This window comes from Megalobrama amblycephala, linkage group LG17 (genome assembly GCF_018812025.1).
Source record: "Megalobrama amblycephala isolate DHTTF-2021 linkage group LG17, ASM1881202v1, whole genome shotgun sequence".
NCBI lineage: Eukaryota > Metazoa > Chordata > Actinopteri > Cypriniformes > Xenocyprididae > Megalobrama > Megalobrama amblycephala.
Genome location: NC_063060.1, coordinates 1,814,933 through 1,835,078, shown reverse-complemented (window position 1 = coordinate 1,835,078; position 20,146 = coordinate 1,814,933).

The window sequence follows — 20,146 nt, the reverse complement described above, 5'->3', positions numbered from 1 at the left end:
GGTGAACAGGTGGGATTTGGTGACGTTTCCAAATGCCAGTATCTCCCTGAATCCCAAAATGATTTCAGATAGAGAGAGAGCGAAACAAATGAAATATAAAATGTGAAAATCACAAGCCAGTTGTGAAGCAGAGTTTCCACCTTACGTGTATGTGTGGGACTTCCGGTTCCTTGGCATTTGCATTATTGTATAGTCTTCACTGTATACATTAAATATACATTGATTCTTATTAAAGTTACTAAAGTTATTCAGTGAAGAGCAGTGAATGATTGTCTCATTTTCTTTTGTTGTTTGATTAACATTTAATGACAGACAGCAGCAGGTTTATTAGGCTGCTGTCACTTTAACGCCAAATGCACAGATCTAATATACAGACACACATTTGATTACTTTCCCATCTGTTTATATAGACATAATCATCTGTGTTTAAGTGACTGAAAATCACCATTTTGACATATTTTTGAGTGCATTTGTCCGTTTAAGCGCCTATAGCCTTGTTCGTGTTTTGCACGCACAGAAAGCCGCCTGGGGAACAGCGTCACTTTCAAAGCTCAATATTTTAACTCTTTATTTTTTTAGTATCGAGCACATCCATTAGGAGACTATTTATTACGCCATGATTTGACTGATTTGTATGTTATGTAGGAAGGGCGACAGCGCACCGCTTTAAAGGAAAGGAACGGAATACGCGTATAATGTTTTCATAATCGTTGGAAGCCAAAGTCAAAACCAAAACTATTGCATCTCTAGTCATTAAATCATCTTTGAGAGCAAGGGGGCCCCCTGGTGGTTCGGGGGCTCTATGCAACTTGCGTACTTTGCGTATTGGGAGGACCGGCACTCACTGTAGGTAGATAACTAGAAGAATAACAAAGTTCAGTAAACGGTAAAACTATTTGCATTACAAACCAGGGTTATTAGTGTTAAAGGGGCTATATGTAGAATTCAGAAACCCTTGTTATTAGCGACACCGGTGGCCATTAAGTGAACTGCAGCAAGCAACTGCTCGTGCTCACGTAATGTACAAGAGACTGAACGTGATTCAAGGCCCTGATATACTCTTTTTCCTTCTTCGTTTAGAAGTAAAAAGTTAGAAATACCATTGCAGTGAACTTACCGATGCCGTTCACGCTGCTGAGAACGATGTATAGATGAATATGTAAATATGTGCTACACGCTTTCTCTTAATAACAAAATAAACAACAAAAATGACAGCGGTGAGAAAACAGCAGTTAAGAAAGCATCTAATCATAGTGATGTGGATATATTCACCAGCATCATGTCAACTAAAATGAAGCTGAAATAAAATAAAATACAAATATTAGTTGAAAAACAAACTAAACAAATATTAGAAATGTTGCTTTGGCAATAAACTGAAATAAGTTGAAGTTGAAGCACTAAAATTATTAACTGAAATAAAAATAAATTAATCCTGAAAAGCAATATTTAAAAAAATAATAATAATAAAATGAAAAAAGCACATAAAAATGACTAAAAATTTAAATAAATTAACATGAAAAGTAAAAATACAAAAATTAAAGCTATTTCAAAATAATAATAAATCTATAATAAAGCTAAAATATGAACTAAACACTGCTACAAACCAGTCTTTATAATTGCGACAATACATTCAAATAATATAAAACCTGCACATTCAAGTTACAAATGGCTCACAATAAAAATAAGGTGGATATTAAGTAATGAATAAACTGATTAAAGTTAAATTTATACTACGCTTAATTACATTTGAACTTTTTGGATAAATATGCGAGTGGCGTTCACCTGTGTAAAAGTCGCCGCCACAAATCTAGGCTGTTGTTATTACTTTTCTAAAGAACCATAGAAAAGGTTTTCCTATGACATCAAGCTGTCAAACTGTTATGCTTAAGAACGCTGCGCTTCTTTCTTTGGCCAAACAGAGAGAGTCTAAAGGCCTTTAGAGCTCATTGTGCTAATTGGCTCGTCAGAGGGAAGGCAGTAATTATGCGTTCAGAGCAGCTGTATGGAGCGCTAAGCGGCCAAGTGCTTCTGTCTGGAGCTCGGCGAGGGTTCTGACAGCGTTCTGTCAAAGCAGACCCATAATTCTCTCTGAGGCTGAGGGTTCCCATGCCAACGGCCCTCGACTGGGCCGCGCTGCACTGGAGCATCTGTGTGCAAATGAAGCATCGGCGGTAACATTAACACTTGTGTGTGTGCATGTATGTGAGAGATGACAGGTGCATGAGGGGAAAGGTGTGTGTGTGTAGGTGGACAGATGGATGTGTGTGTGTGTGTGTGTGTGTGTGTGTGTGTGTGTGTGTGTGTGTGTGTGTGTGTGTGTGTGTGTGTGTGTGTGTGTGTGTGCATTTTGATACTCATCCTTTCTCTTTGCAAAAAAGTCACCAATTTAGAGGAAGATTGTGCTGTTCTGGATACTCATGTCCTTCACTGTAAAAAAATATATATATAATGGGAATAGGATTGGATTAAACTGGATTGTGAGTTGGAGAATGGAACCCTCATGACGCCGGCATTTGTGCAGTGACGAATCAAAATGCCTCTGATTAGACATTGCATTCCTAAGCTCAACAGAAATGTGTGATTGGTTATAATGCTCAACACAGCAAACTATGCGAAAAAGAAAATGACTAGAAGATGATGCAACATGAACAAATCTACTGTAAAAGCAATGCCACAACCTTCATATTTATAGGAAATGCTTCATATTACGGACAGACTACTCTCTCTGACACCCCAACATCTTATTTTGATGTTCTTCAGGGGGTTCAAGCCTTCATTAGGGGGGTCAGATCTCCCCAAACCCAAGATATTTCATTTTGATTATTATTATTATTATTATTATGAAGCCATTTTTTCTGTGCAATAATGAGGCATTGTTTAGAAACAATACTAACACATACAAGAAAATACTATTTTAGTTTTTCTACTTCAAAATTTCATTTTTAATTCAATGTGTTACTTATGGAAACATGTTTCCGCCACTAAATAAAAAAAAAAAAAAAAGGTAATTGCAACTTTTTATCTCACAATTCTGACTTTTTTCTCACAATTGCGAGATTTAAACTCGTAGTTCCTAGTTATAAAGACAGAATTACGAAATATAGTCGCAATTCTGACTTTTTTTCTCAGAATTGTTTATATTCTGAGAAAATTCTGACTTTATAACTCAAATTCTGACTTTAAATCACATAATTCTGACTTTGTAACTCAAATTCTGACTTTATATCACACAATTCTGACTTTATATCACAGAATTCTGACTATATATTGCAATTCTGACTTTATAACTCAAATTCTGACTTTATATCACATAATTCTGACTTTATAACTCAAATTCTGACTTTATAACTCAAATTCTGACTTTAAATCACACAATTCTGACTTTATAACTCAAATTCTGACTTTAAATCACGTAATTCTGACTTTGTAACTCAAATTCTGACTTTATATCACACAATTCTGACTTTATAACTCAAATTCTGACTTTATAACCCAAATTCTGACTTTAAATCACGTAATTCTGAGTTTGTAACTCAAATTCTGACTTTATATCACACAATTCTGACTTTATATCACACAATTCTGACTTTATATCTCGCAATTCTGACTTTATATCTTGCAATTCTGACTTTATAACTCAAATTCTGACTTTATATCACGTAATTCTGACTTTATAACTCAAATTCTGACTTTATATCACGTAATTCTGACTTTATAACTCAAATTCTGACTTTATATCACACAATTCTGACTTTATAACTCAAATTCTGACTTTATATCACACAATTCTGACTTTATATCACACAATTCTGACTTTATATCACACAATTCCAACTTTATAACTCGCAATTCTGACTTTATAACCCAAATTCTGACTTTAAATCACGTAATTCTGACTTTGTAACTCAAATTCTGACTTTATATCACACAATTCTGACTTTATAACTCGCAATTCTGACTTTATAACTCAAATTCTGACTTTATATCACGTAATTCTGACTTTATAACTCAAATTCTGACTTTATATCACATAATTCTGACTTTATAACTCAAATTCTGACTTTATAACTCAAATTCTGACTTTATATCACACAATTCTGACTTTATATCACACAATTCTGACTTTATATCTTGCAATTCTGACTTTATATCTTGCAATTCTGACTTTATAACTCAAATTCTGACTTTATATTACGTAATTCTGACTTTATAACTCAAATTCTGACTTTATATCACGTAATTCTGACTTTATATCACACAATTCTGACTTTATATCACACAATTCTGACTTTATATCACACAATTCTGACTTTATATCACGTAATTCTGACTTTATAACTCAAATTCTGACTTTATATCACACAATTCTGACTTTATATCACATAATTCTGACTTTATATCACACAATTCCGACTTTATAACTCACAATTCTGACTTTATAACCCAAATTCTGACTTTAAATCACGTAATTCTGACTTTGTAACTCAAATTCTGACTTTATATCACACAATTCTGACTTTATATCTCGCAATTCTGACTTTATAACTCAAATTCTGACTTTATAACCCAAATTCTGACTTTATATCATATAATTCTGACTTTATAACTCAAATTCTGACTTTAAATCACGTAATTCTGACTTTGTAACTCAAATTCTGACTTTATATCACATAATTATGACTTTATATCTCACAATTCCGACTTTATAACCCAAATTCTGACTTTAAATCACGTAATTCTGACTTTGTAACTCAAATTCTGACTTTATATCACACAATTATGACTTTATATCTCACAATTCTGACTTTATATCACACAATTCTGATTTTATATCATGCAATTCTGACTTTATAACTCAAATTCTGACTTTATATCACGTAATTCTGACTTTATATCACATAATTCTGACTTTATATCACACAATTCCGACTTTATAACTCACAATTCTGACTTTATAACCCAAATTCTGACTTTAAATCACGTAATTCTGACTTTGTAACTCAAATTCTGACTTTATATCACACAATTCTGACTTTATATCTCGCAATTCTGACTTTATAACTCAAATTCTGACTTTATAACCCAAATTCTGACTTTATATCATATAATTCCGACTTTATAACCCAAATTCTGACTTTAAATCACGTAATTCTGACTTTGTAACTCAAATTCTGACTTTATATCACACAATTATGACTTTATATCTCACAATTCTGACTTTATATCACACAATTCTGATTTTATATCATGCAATTCTGACTTTATAACTCAAATTCTGACTTTATATCACGTAATTCTGACTTTATAACTCAAATTCTGACTTTATATCACACAATTATGACTTTATATCTCACAATTCTGACTTTATATCACACAATTCTGATTTTATATCATGCAATTCTGACTTTATAACTCAAATTCTGACTTTATATCACACAATTATGACTTTATATCTCACAATTCTGACTTTATATCACACAATTCTGATTTTATATCATGCAATTCTGACTTTATAACCCAAATTCTGACTTTATATCACGTAATTCTGACTTTATATCACACAGTTCTAACTTTGCAACTCAAATTCTGACTTTATAACTCACAATTCTGAGAAAAAAAAGTCAGAATTGTGAGATAAAAAGTCGCAATTACCCTTTTTTATGTTTTTTTTATGGCGGAATCAAGCTTCCATAGTTACTTGCCATTTCTATAACTATTTGTGAAGTTTACTTTTGTTTCAAAGTAAATTCTACACCAGTTTTCTTTGTCAGCACTGTCTCTGTCACAGACATTTCTCCTAAAAGTGTAATAAAAACAGACACAAATGAGTCGATAGTTGTCATACAGTAAGAGTATAACAGGCTACAGCTAGAGCAGCTATTATTGTTATCTAAATATATTAAAAATAGTTTTCAATAATTGAAATAAAGCTGAAATGATTCAAATATAAATATTAGATGAAAAACGTAACCTTGGATTCTCGGAGGGGGGGCGCGATGGAGTAAGCTGGAAGTGAGGAGCTCTGCCAAGATAATACACTAATATAGTAATCTGAGCCCTAAAAAGTTGATAAAGCCACTGCTAACTACAATATAAGTGTCCCAACAGCAAGACTTCTGCTATGAAGAAAAACTTACGGAAGGGAAAATCGAAACAGATTCAAAAGACGTTAAGTCCCTTCACAGTCGGCAGTCCAAAAATGGCGGATAAATTAACGGAGTCTACACAAGAAACCACATCGGAGAATTCAATCTCGTTACAGACATTGAGAGAGGAATTGCAGGTATCCAGAGAAGCAGTGCTGGTGAAGCTGAAAGCTGAAATTGCGACATCATTTAATGATATCAAAGCAAACATTTCCTCCCTGCGCGAAGAAACGAAAGCGGACATCCGTGCTATACACGACGAGCTAGCAGGTGAACTAGCACGTCTCCGTTCTGCACAAGCAGAGACGGTCAGTAATGTCGAGGAAATAGGAAACACACTCAGCGAAACGATGGACAGAGTAACTGCTTTGGAACAATCAAATCAAGCGATCGCTAAAGAATGTAAGAAACTACAGGACAAATGCCTGGATCTAGAAAACAGAAGTAGGAGGCAAAACCTTCGTCTGGTGGGCATTAAAGAAGGAGCCGAAGGGGGGAACATCATCAGATTCCTAACTGAATTCTTCCCTGATGTGCTTGGTGCAGAGAACTTTGATTCACCGGTGATAATAGACAGAGCGCATCGCACTTTAGCTCCGAGGCCGGCGGCTGGAGAGAGACCCCGAGCCATACTCGTTCGCCTACATTACTACACGGACAAACTTAAGATACTGGATCTCGGCAAGGCGAAAGGCAGACTCATGTACAAGGGAGCCCAGGTACATATCTTTCCAGATATGAGTCCGGAAGTCACCAGATTGCGCGCGGCTTTCAACCCGGTGAAAAGAAAACTCCGTGAAGCCAACATAGCGTACAGCCTGTTCTACCCAGCAAGACTCGCTATCACGGTGGACGGCATTAGGCACTCATTTGACTCTCCGCGAGCTGCCGAAGAATTCTTCAATCAGAAAATTACTACGAGCTGACTTGTGCAAGTATAGCTTGAATAGTCACTTTTTGTGTGTTACTGACACACACACGTAATCTGATGATACTTTAAGATCTTTTCCCCTGTTTGTTATGATGTAGTTATACCTTTACATAACAAGAAGTGAAGTGATTACACGATTATCTAGCAGGAACTCGGGATTTATGTTAAACTGTTGGCCGATATGTAAGAAGGGACTTTATTTTTATAATATTTCCTTTGTCATTACTTGCTGTTGCTTTATAGTATAATCTAATAATTGATTGGGGTTCAGATGTCTTAAACACATAAATATCAAAGAGGAGCAGAGAGAATCTCGTTTAGTTTTCGTTTAGCTTTCTCTCAAGCTGTTGGAAACAGCAATATTGTTTTTGGTGAATTTGTTATTCCCCTACTACTTGTTTGGGAAGTGGCGGGGGTGGGATGGGCAAATGTTAATGTTGAAGAGTTTGGAGTTCTTATGTGGTTAAGTGTTATATATGTTTTTTTTTTTTTTCCTTTTTTTTTTTTTTTTTTTTTCTCTCCTTTCTATGTGGATGCGGGGATATTTACCTATTTCTTCCACCCTCTATCAATATAGAATGTTGTTAGAATTATGACGGGATCTTTAAAAACACTTGAAGAGACTAATGTGCAGTTTGTCACGTGGAATTGTAAAGGCCTGAATGGTGCTGTGAAAAGAGGTAATATACTGGCTCATCTTAGGAAGCTGGGAGCGGATGTTGCCTTTCTACAAGAGACACATCTCAAAAATCATGCACACAAACAATTATATAAAAATTGGATCGGGCACGTGTTTCACTCAAAATTTAATTGCAAGTCACGTGGAACGGCCATCATAATCAATAAAAGTATTCCTTTTACTACATCTGATATAATATCTGACCCAAATGGTAGATATATTATTGTAACCGGGAAACTTTATAATACCCCTGTAACACTGGCGAACATCTATGCTCCCAACTACGATGATGAGAAATTTATAAATTCAGTATTAGCAATCCTACCCAACCTTCATAGCCACAACCTAATTTTAGCAGGAGATTTTAATCTGGTAATGGATACGGTATTGGACAGATCATCAAGCAGACAACAGTCTGTATCTAAATCAGCCAAACTAATCCAGAATTTTTTAAAATCAGCAAATTTAATAGAAGCTTGGAGATATTTAAACCCAACCACTAAAAAGTATTCTTTCTTCTCGCAACCGCACAATTCTTATTCTAGGATTGATTATTTTTTCTTAGACTCCAGATTACTTTCGTCAGTAAAGTATATTGACTATGAAGCCATTGTCTTATCAGATCATGCCCCATTAAAATTACAACTAACCTTCCCCAACAGATATACTTCCAGAACCTGGCGAATGGATAATAGTTTATTGTCTAACGAAACACATGTTGAGTTTATAAAATCCCAAATAGAATTTTATATGCAAATCAACAAAACCCCTGAGATATCTAAAAGCATATTATGGGAAGCTTTGAAAGCTTATTTACGTGGTCAAATTATCTCTTTTTCTGCACATCAGACTAAGGCTAAAAAAGAGAAAAGGCTAAAATTAATAGAACAAATTTCAGAAATAGATCACCAATATGCAGAATCTCCTACTGCTGAACTTCTGACAAAAAGAATAACGTTGCAAACAGAATTTAATCTTCTAGCATCAGATGAGACTGTTAAATTAATAAATCGTTCCAGACATAAATATTATGAATATGGTGATAAAATAGGAAAGTATTTGGCTCATCAGATAAGAGTATCTGAGACATCAAAATTAATAACTGAGATTCGCACAGGTTCTGGTTGTATAACAAAAGATCAATTAGAAATTAATCAAGAATTTAAATTTTTTTATAGTAAACTATATTCAACAGAATCAGTAAAAGAAGTCAAACTCTTGGATGACTTCTTTGATAATTTGGATATCCCTTCTATTAATGAAAGAGATAAAAAGCTATTGGAGGAACCTATTTCCCTAGAAGAGGTTAGGATTGCAATACAGAATTTACAATCTTCAAAGGCACCAGGTCCAGATGGGTATACGCCAGAATTTTACAAGATGTTTCTTGCTGACATCGCCCCTCTCCTTCTAGATGTTTTTAATGAATCATTAGAGAGGGGTCTTCTTCCAGCCACGTTTTACCAAGCGTCTATTTCTTTACTGCATAAAAAAGGAAAGGACCCACTTGATCCAGCATCATATAGACCAGTGAGCCTACTAAACGTTGACAACAAAATATTAGCTAAAATAATGGCCATCAGGTTAGAAAATATACTTCCATCAATAATTCATGAAGATCAGACTGGTTTCATCAAAAATAGACAAATGGTTCACAACATTCGCAGATTATTCAATATAATATACTCTTCTCACTCAAGATCTTATTCGGAAATCCTTATTTCATTGGATGCTGAAAAGGCCTTTGACAGGGTCGAGTGGGATTATCTCTTCTCGGCCCTGTCAAGGTTTGGTTTCGGATCTATATTTATTTCGTGGATTAGGCTTCTTTATGCATCCCCAATGTCATCAGTACAGACAAATAAATTACGGTCTGATTACTTTATGTTAGAACGTTCTACTAGACAAGGCTGCCCATTATCTCCAATGCTTTTTGCATTAGCAATCGAACCTCTGGCAATCTCTTTACGAAACTTAACAGTTTACAGTGGGGTCTTTCGAGGGGAAGGGGAACATAAAGTATCATTATATGCAGATGATTTATTATTATATATTTCCAACCCATCTAAATCTATTCCTGCAATAACTTCCACTTTAAAGAAATTTGGACAAATCTCAGGGTATAAACTTAACATGGGGAAAAGTATACTATTTCCAATTAACAATTTAGCTGATCAACAATCTTTTGAAACACTGCCCTTTAAAACTTTAACCCAGTTTAAATACTTAGGAATTAATGTCACTAAGATATTTGTAGATCTATTTAAAGAGAATTTTTCAAAATTACTTGATCAAATAACACAGGATCTACAGAGATGGTCTCATATAGCTATCTCATTAGCAGGGAAAATTAATATTATCAAAATGAACATTCTTCCCAAATTTTTATTTCTATTTCAGTGTATACCAATATATATCAAGAAGAGTTTTTTCCATATTCTTGATAAAATTATTTCGGAATTTATTTGGGATAGGAAGATTCCTAGAATAAGGAAGGTATTTTTACAGAGACCCAAATCAAAAGGAGGAATGGGACTTCCAAACTTTCAGATTTATTACTGGGCGAGTAATATAAGAATGATGGCCTACTGGTTGCAAAAACAACCCCAGTTATGGGTAAACATAGAAAGCGTATGCTGTTATCCTTCCTCACTTTCTGCTCTATTGTTTTCATCTTTAGCCACTTTACACCCTTATCCATTATATAATCCAATAGTTTCACATACACTCAAGATCTGGTCCCAGGTCCGAAAATTTTTTGGCTGGCAGACTGGTTCTCTCCAAAGCCCTATTATAAAAAATCACTCGTTTGCTCCCTCATTTAAAAGTACAACATTTGATGATTGGGTTGGAAAAGGAATTTATAGTTTTACAGACTTATTTATTGATAATGTGTTTCCATCATTTGAGCAGCTACAAAAGAAATATAACATACCTCGATCACATTTTTTTAAATATTTGCAGCTACGAAACTTTGTTAAACAAAATAATCCATTATACCCCAACTCCCCAAATCAATCCATAATGGAAATGATACTTTTGCGTGACCCTCACAAAAAAAGAGGTATTTCAAATATATATGAAGCACTATTTCAGTTGACAAGCACATCAACTCTAGAACACTTAAAATCCTCTTGGGTGAAAGACTTAGATGTTGAAATAACAGAGGAGCAATGGGAGGCGGCGCTTAAACAGATTCATAGCTCATCAGTATGTGCAAGACACGGACTCATACAGTTTAAAGTAATACATCGTTTACACTGGTCTAAGCAAAAACTCAGTAAGATATTCCCAAATGTAGACCCTTCTTGTGATCGTTGTGGGCATGCACCGGCATCACTGGCCCATATGTTTTGGAGTTGCCCAAAATTATCATCCTACTGGAGAAGTATTTCTCTGACATTGTCAAGATTATTACAAAGGTCTATTGACTTAGATCCCCTGGTGGCAGTTTTAGGTATTGTTAAATATGAGATAGTTAAAAACAGGGCCGAACAAAACATAATTTCATTTGTCTGTTTACTAGCACGAAGATTAATATTGTTAAACTGGAAACAGAAAGCTGCCCCCACATATATAAATCTTATGAGGGATGTAATGAAACATTTGGAGCTAGAGAAAATCAGATTCTCCTTAAAAAATAAAGAGGAAAAATTTTCTGACATATGGCAACCTTTTATAAATTACTTCGGTAATATTGGCTCTACGGGAAGTGGTTGAATTGATTCATTGAGATAAATGGTTAATCGAGCTCAAAGGATGGAATTCATACTTGAGGTGGACTAATACCCCCCACTTTAGTTTTATACATTTAGTCTACAGTTGTTTTCTGTGTATTTTGTAATTTTTTTTTTTTTTTTTTTTTCTCTGTGTGTAATTATTTGTTGGTTATACGTTAGATATGAGTGAATATGTGTTGGTTTATATGTGTTGTATGGTTTGGATATGTTAAAAGAAAAATCCAATAAATAAAGTGTTAAAAAAAAAAAAAAGAAAAACGTAACCTTAAAAAAATGCCTTGGGAACTAACTGAAATAAGTAAGTTTAAGATAAAGTACTAAAACTAATTGAAAATAGTAATAATAATATTATAAATAATGATAAAATAACACAGCCCTGCGTGGAAATGACATTTGTTTCCATTTCAGAGAAAATAAGAGTATTGTATGATGAATACAGTCTGGACGGCTGTAGGCTCATGTGGTCGGAAAGGAAAACTGGAATCACTTGCTGACGCTGCTGCATAATGGCTGGCCAATGAAAAGAGCCACCGCAGCAGATTTAATGACCAAAATAAAGACAGATGTGAATGATCTGTTGAATACGAGTCTGAAGGACCTGAGAAGGGCCAGACGCGTTTGAATCTTTCATGGGTGGAGGAATAAACCGAATGAAATAGGCTTTTGTCTGACATTGGCAAATTGCATGGGATGAGATGAATAGATCTTGGCTGGTGGAAATAACCTGGCGTGAAAATATATACTGTATATATATATATCATTCTCAATGCATTTACGGTGGAATAAACCTGTCACTGCCTCCACAGAACAATGCAAATCTCTTCAGAAACACGTTTGTTTTTCATTTCTGCAAAAGAGCAGCTCGAGGTGAATTAGATGTTTTACCTGCGGTTTTGACATTGCAAAAAAAGCTAAAACCTTTCAGAGGTTTATTGCAATTAAATGTAATGTTAAATGTCATGTAATTTGACTTTAAAGACATTTATAATGTTACATTTCTATTTCAAAATAAATGCTGAAGCAGCACAACTGTTTTTAACATTAATCATAAATGTTTCTTGAGCAGCAAATCAGCATATTAGAATGATTTCTGAAGGATCATGTGACACTGAAGACTGGAGTAATGATGCTGAAAATACAGCTTTGATCACAGGAATAAATTATATTTTACAATATATTCACATAGAAAATGGGTATTTTAACTTGCAATAATATTTAGCAATTTTACTGATTTTTCTGTATTTTTAATCAAATAAATGCAGCCTTGGTGAGCAAAAGAGACTTCCTTCAAAAACATAAAATATATTTTTTTAAAGGTATGTGTAGATAGTAGCAGCTGTTTACTAATATTAATATATATACACATGATTTTTCTTGTTCGAACATTGCATATGCCAACAAACCATCGTCTTTATGGTGTTTTATATTTAATTTAATTTTCAATTTTTATGCTTCTTTTAAAGTGTTCCAAACATAATCATTACCACAGACTAACCTAAACCCAAACCCCTAAGAGAAAACTTATTTTAACAACTTCATTTCTGCTTCATTTTTACCTTTGAGGACATTCCCAAAGGGAGGTTTTGTCAGGTTTAGTTCACTTCTTGAAACAATTTTGTCTCCAAAGTACAGATGAGTGCAAATCCACACACAGATCAAGCTACTCTTTCTTGCCTTGTAGCTTTAAAAATTGATGCATTGTGGATTTTAAGACTTGAAATGAACAGATGTGGGTTTATTTCAGCGTAAAGCGGCTCCGGATATCTGCGGCCCAGTTTGGTAAGAGGACTGATTTCTTTTTAACTACGCTGCTGCTGCTGATGATGATGGTAATTGCCACAGAGATGAAGAGAGGTCATGTGACCGAGGGGCCCAGCTGCCAGTGAGGGAGCTTGAATTGAAACCGACCCCCATCAGAGCGGCTCATGACAGGAATACTAAACAGTTCAGCTCTAAGTGAGCATGTGAGGGGTTTTCTCTTAGTTAGGACGAGTGGTTAACTGGACTCGCAGATCCGCTAAACCTGCATGCACAGAAACACACTGACAGAATTCACATTCGCTGCAAACTGCAGAACACACTGAACTTGATGATGGAGCACTCAAAAAATATTTTATTTATTTGAACTGCATATAAAATTTCCATCCATTTGGATTACATATTAAGCAAACTTAATGTGATGCATATATGAAACAAGATTTCTGCACTCAAAAATATTAACTATTTGCATCTATTTGATTTTATTTAAAGCATATTTTCAAAACGCATTTATTCATATTGTGAAACTGTGTACATTTATTCAGTTAAAAAGTAAAAACATGGTTAGCTGTGGAACAAGCAATATTCAGTTAGTTAAAATGTTTGAAATTGAAACAAATTGAATTTATTGATATAAACCTGGCAGTTTATGAGTACACTCTAAAAAAAACTGGGTTAAAAAATAACCCAAGTTGGGTTGAAAATGGACAAACCCACTGATTGGCTTGTTTTAACCCAGCAGTTGGGTTAAATGTTTGCCCAACCTGCTGGGTAGTTTTTATTTAACTCAACTATTGTTTAAAAATGACTGTATGTCTATCTTAAAATGAACCCAGAATAGGTTGGTAATTAAATATCAGACACATTCGTACAACCTCACTAGAAGCAACAATAATAATCAAAAGGTGAACAGTTATTAATAAGCAATTTAATAAATGTTTATTGTTTAATTATTATTCATTAAACTTAGTAAATGTTAATTTATTAAATAAATGGTAATTTCCAACACACTTTGGGTTCATTTAAAGCAAGAAATACAGTAATTTTTAAACAATAATTGAGTTAAATGAAACTACCCAGCATGTTGAGCAAACATTTAACCCAACCGCTGGGTTAAAACAAACCAATCACTGGGTTTGTGCATTTTCAACCCAACTTGGGTTGTTTTTAACCAAGCATTTTTAGGGAGTAACTCTTACCCTTTTAATTTATGCATGTCTGAAAAATATGCATCACATTAAAGGTACATTATGTAACTTCTGGCCCCTGGCGGTTTCAAAAACAAAACTGCATGTATTTTGCGGAAGAACATTGTTTTGGTTGTGCTTCGGCTCCGCGTGTCTGTGCGGATGAATATGAGTATCCTGCCGCTCATAAAACATTCACTATTAGGCTTAAGAGATATAACCAGTTTAGATGGAAAGGATCTCAAGCTGACTAACTGAAGACGTTACTGTAGCTTTACCCATTAATAGACACAGCAATTCCTTAAAAATAAATTCCAGCAACCATAATGAAATGAGCTTTACAACAGATAGTGCTTTACACTGAAGAGCTACATATGGATATATCTGTTCAATAAAATACCTTACTCACCTTTTGAGTAATAATAACTCCATCATCTCTGTGTCGCTTTTACAGCATTTCAAATCCCTCAGGTCTCTCCATCTCTGAAAAGCCAGGCTAATGTTGATTCTTGTTTTATTACGAGCTCTGTCTCATTCTCTTTTCACCAGCAGACTCTTCTCTGTTCGGCGTTTGTTTAAAACGGGTGATTCCCCAGAGGTTGGAGATTTAGCGCCTCCATGTCAACCTTTCTCGACTAACCTATGCCACTCCCACACCAGATATGTGTCAAAGTAGCCTGTGTGGTGAGAAATCGAGTCCCCCCAGGAATCTGGTCTCCTTTAGGACCCTGAGTGATCCCATTGGTTAGTATTTTTAGCGCCTGATTATAATTCCAGCAAAATCACGTTATGATTTATATAGTTTAAAATGTGTTATAATGACCATTAATGTCTTTTAAATTACATGGTTACATGGTCCTAAAGAACCCGATTTCTCATTACACCAGAGCAACTTTTCTCTATCATGACGAGACACGCACTGGCGAGTGACGTGTACGCAATTTCCAACGCTATCTCACGACCAATTCGTACGGATTTTATGAGGTTGCTAATTCGTACGTATTCGTACAACCTCACTCGTACAAATTCAAACGATTTGTCTAACCCCCAGTGACGGGTAGGTTTAGGGGCGGGGTTAGGGGTAGGTCATTCGTACAAATTCATACGAATTTGGTAACTCGTAAAATACGTACGATTTAACAAAAAAAAAAGTGTACTTTTAAGTATTTTTAATATTTGTATTATTTGAGTGAGGTTTCATCACATCACTAACCCTGTGAGACTTGGTAAACACCACAAACTAGTCAATAAAAATGTGAAGACAACATAAAGCTTCACTTTTTGGGAGAAAGTGCAACTTTCTTTAACTTTGGGATCCGTTTTGTTCACCTCACTCCTTCTGTCCTTTCAAACAGCCGTGTTTCCGTTCTCAAAGACATTAGATTTCCACCAGTCGTCTCTCTGCAAATGACACCCAAATTAAAATCTCATTAACATTTGGCATTTGTTTCAGCAGGATGGCGTTTTCCAGCTCCAGACTGATTAAAATGCAGTTTGATTCCTGTTCTAACGACATTCAGATGAACGTGAGACACAACTGCATGACCAACTGTGCTTTTGTGGTTTGCATGTTGCTTCATGGATGTTGTAGATTTTCTTTCTGACCATATCCCTTTAATGTCTTTCCGAGATTAAATGAAGTGAGCTAAATCCCATGAGTTTTCCTCAAGAGTTTCACACCCCAAAATGTGTTCAAGATCCTGAAATCTGCAATCAAAAGTCAGAGATCTCAAACAGATCTGAGCTGCTGTTCACATTCATTTTACAGCTGGATGACAACCAGTGACTCATTCTGCTTGTATATCTCTGCTTTTGAAACTGTTAGGAGAAACATCTGAGAGCTTTGTGTCTCCTGAAATAGCTGTTAAGTTTTTATATCAATGAATGTCATACTGTATGCGTGTCATTATTTTGCTCTTAACAGAATGTTCACATCCTTCACGGTGCCATTGTGTACGTTCATAAAGGTCTCATTTGCATTTGAAAAACATTCATATTCAATCCTTTTCAGATATTAACAAAAATGTTTGATTCATCTGCCCTCTCGCGCTCCCATCCGTCTCCTCATAGGAGCGCAAACAGTCACAGGGACAATAGCGTTAGATTACAGACGAGATTCTCAGTGTGGAGAAAGTAATCAGAGCATATTCACTGCTCACTAAAGCAAACACATGAAGAGAAAACACACTGATGTCTGTGACTGACGAGAAGACCATTTTTACACAAATTACCAGACTAGAATGAAGTAAAAGCATTTCAGTCAAATAAAGAAATAATATTAGTAACACTTCTCAGTTCAGTTCAGGTGTGCAACACAAGTCCTGAAAAGTGAAGCCAAAACTTCTTGATCGCCCCCAGGAGGCTGGATGCGGTATAGGTCACTTTTTTCAGGATTTTTGGAAGGAGATTGGAGCTTGAACTTTAATTTCTACATTTCCATAACTGTTTATTTCACACCGAATTAATGAGTTGTTCTGCATTAAACTGTACTAACCAATTCTGCGGGAGTGTGGGCGGGGCCTTGATACAACTTCAAGTTCACTACCGCGCAGACTCGGGTTCCAAGATGTCAGCGCCATATTTGGACATTGGCGGCTTAACTTATCTACAATGGAAGAGAGAGAAGGAGCGTCGTCCATATTTTTTTTTACAGTCTGATTCGGTTTTGGTAACACTTTCCAATAAGGTTTCATTTGTTTACATTAGTTGACTGCATTAGAACTTACAATGAGAAACACTTTAATCTTAGTTCATGTTACTTTCAGCATTTACTAATATTGAAATCAGAAGTTGTATCCGTTAATATTAATGGAACAGAACAGAATGGAACAGAATGTTAACATGAACTAACAATAAACAACTGTATTTTTAATAATTAACATTAACGAAAATTAATAAGTACTGTAACAATGCCTTGCGCAAAGTCCCTTTAAAGGGTTAGTTCACCCAAAAATGAAAATTCTGTCATTAATTACTCTCCCTCATGTCGTTCCACACCCGTAAGACCTTTGTTAATCTTCAGAACACAAATTAAGATATTTTAGTTGAAATCCGATGGCTCAGTGAGGCCTGCACAGCCAGCAATGACATTTCCTCTCTCAAGATCCATTAATGTACTAAAAACATATTTAAATCAGTTCATGTGAGTACAGTGGTTAATATTATAAAGCGATGAGAATATTTTTGGTGCACCAAAAAAACAAAATAAGGAAGCATCGGATCGCATGTCAAACCGCCAAACTGCTGAAATCACGTGACTTTGGCACTCCAAACTGCTGATTCGACACGCTGATTCATAACGCTCCGAATCTTCCTTATTTTGTTTTTTTGACTTTACCAATAGGCGATTGGCTCTTATCAAAGACTACAGAATAACACAAGACACATCACTCGTATTATTATTAATGAATGAGAAAGTGCAACGTGCAATATGGCGGAATAAGTCCCGCCTTCTAAATAAGAGCCAGTCGGCGATTGGTAAAGTCATTGCATCACTGCAGCGGCTGTTAGAAGCTCCGGTTCCTATAGAAACAGTCAGAAGCGCGCCTCCAAAATGGGACACAAGAGACGCGCATTTAGGACTGCGCATGCACATTGGCTTGATCCAGCCTGAAAAATACAGTTTTTTGTCATGATTCGAGAGTTTAGAAACAAAATTTATGAGACAGTTATTGTCAGATTTCATTGGTGATTACAAATATGACATTTAATCGAAAGCTTGGCAAACAGCTTTGGAGAATTTGATGTTTCCCCACTCAAAGAGATAGGAGCTGCACCAAAGACTATAGAATAACACAAGACATGTCACTCATATTGTTTTGAATGGGAGAAAGTGTAACGCGCAATATGGCGGAATAAGTCCCGCCTTCTAAAGCCAAGAGCCAATCGCCGACTGGTAAAGTCATCGCGTCACTTCAGCGGCCGTTAGAATCACCGGTTTCTATAGAAACAGTCAGACGCGCGCCTCCGAAGAGACGCGCATTTAGGTCTGCGCATGCGCATTAGCTTGATCCAACCTGAAATTTTTTTTTTTGTCATGATTCGAGCGTTTAGAAACTAAATTTATGAGCCGGTTGTTGTTAGATTTCATTAGTGATTTCAAATATGAAATTTAATCGTAAGGTTGGCGAACAGTTTTGGAGAATTTGATGTTTCCCCATTCAAAGAGATTGCATGATGCCCAGGATGCCCGAGAGGCGTTTCAAAGATGGCCGCCGAGTGAAATGACTTGTCTTAAAGGGACTTTGCTCTTATTTAGAAGGCAGGACATATTGCGCATTGCACTTTCTCCCATTCAAAACAAAACAATACGAGTGACGCGTCTTGTGTTATTCTATAGTCTTTGGCCTTGCTCTTTGCTGTTAGTTAAAGGTGCATTGTGTACAATTTGAAAGGATATATTGACAAATGCAATACAATATAAATAACTATGTTTTCAGTGGGGTATAAAGACCTTACATAATGAAATGTTATGTTTTTATTTCCTTAGAATGAGTCATTTCTATCTCATACACCATGGGTCCCCCTTCTGTGTCAAGATGCCATTTTGCGCCGTCATGTTTCTACAGTAGACTGCTCTTCAGAGAGCATTTCGTCTCTATGTTTTTCTTCTTCTAAATTGTTTGTGTTTTTAGATGCAGCTTGCATCATCTCTATGTTGAATACGCACGAAGAAGTAATAGTAGTCTTCTGGTTTATTAGACCGTTCTTTGTTAGAAGTAAGAAGAAACCTCATTGCTTTACACAGGCTACTCAGACGACGACATCTTTCTGTTGTGTCGGCCAGACGGCCACCGTAGCTTCTCCGAAAGGGAGGAGTTTGCGCCGTTAGTTGCAGTTCGCGACCTCACCGCTAGATGCCGCTAAAAATGTACACATTGCACCTTTAATGCATTAACAACTGTATAATGTTAACTATATTGTAAAGTGTTACCATAAAAATGTGCTATTTAACAAACTTCAGAGTTTCTTGACATCCAGGTTCAAAATGTTGCAGAAACTGAAATCATAATTCTGAAAGCAATAATTGCATTAACTGCATGTTAAAAATTTATTAATTCTGTAACAAATGTATTGCTCATTGTTAGTTAATGCATTAACTAATCTAATTTTCAAGGTCTCATTTGTTAACATTAGTTAATGCATTGCATGCAGAATCAAATGAATTTTTTTTAGTAAATTAACATTAGCGAAGATTAATAAATGCTGTAGAAGTATATAGTTCATTAAATGAGACCTTGTTGTAAAGTGTTACCTGAACATCAAACCGATGTGTTTTGTGCTGGTTAAAGCTGTTTTTACTGGCTCTGGGCAGATGTTTGATTCAGACTCAGACTGTTTACACAAACTCAAAGCCCTTCGAGTCGAGTATATTTGAACAGGCGACTGTTTCACACACGTTTTCTCTCATTCAGAGCGTTCACAATTCAACTGCAAATTACAAGATTACCCAGGAAACACTGCAAATATTCACCGCACAGAAAGAGTGACAGAGAAGGAGACAGACAGACACATTCAGCTGAATGTCATTGCATCAGATCTGTTTTAGCATTTCAAACCCTAGAGGTCTGTTTGTGTTTCAGATTGCAATTGCAATCGAATGCAATAACATTCAGATATTTTCATCTTTTTTCAAACTCACATGAACATGTTGCAGGAGTGGTTTGAAGGATAATGAGGTGTTTTCAGGTTTGTTTGACCTCAGA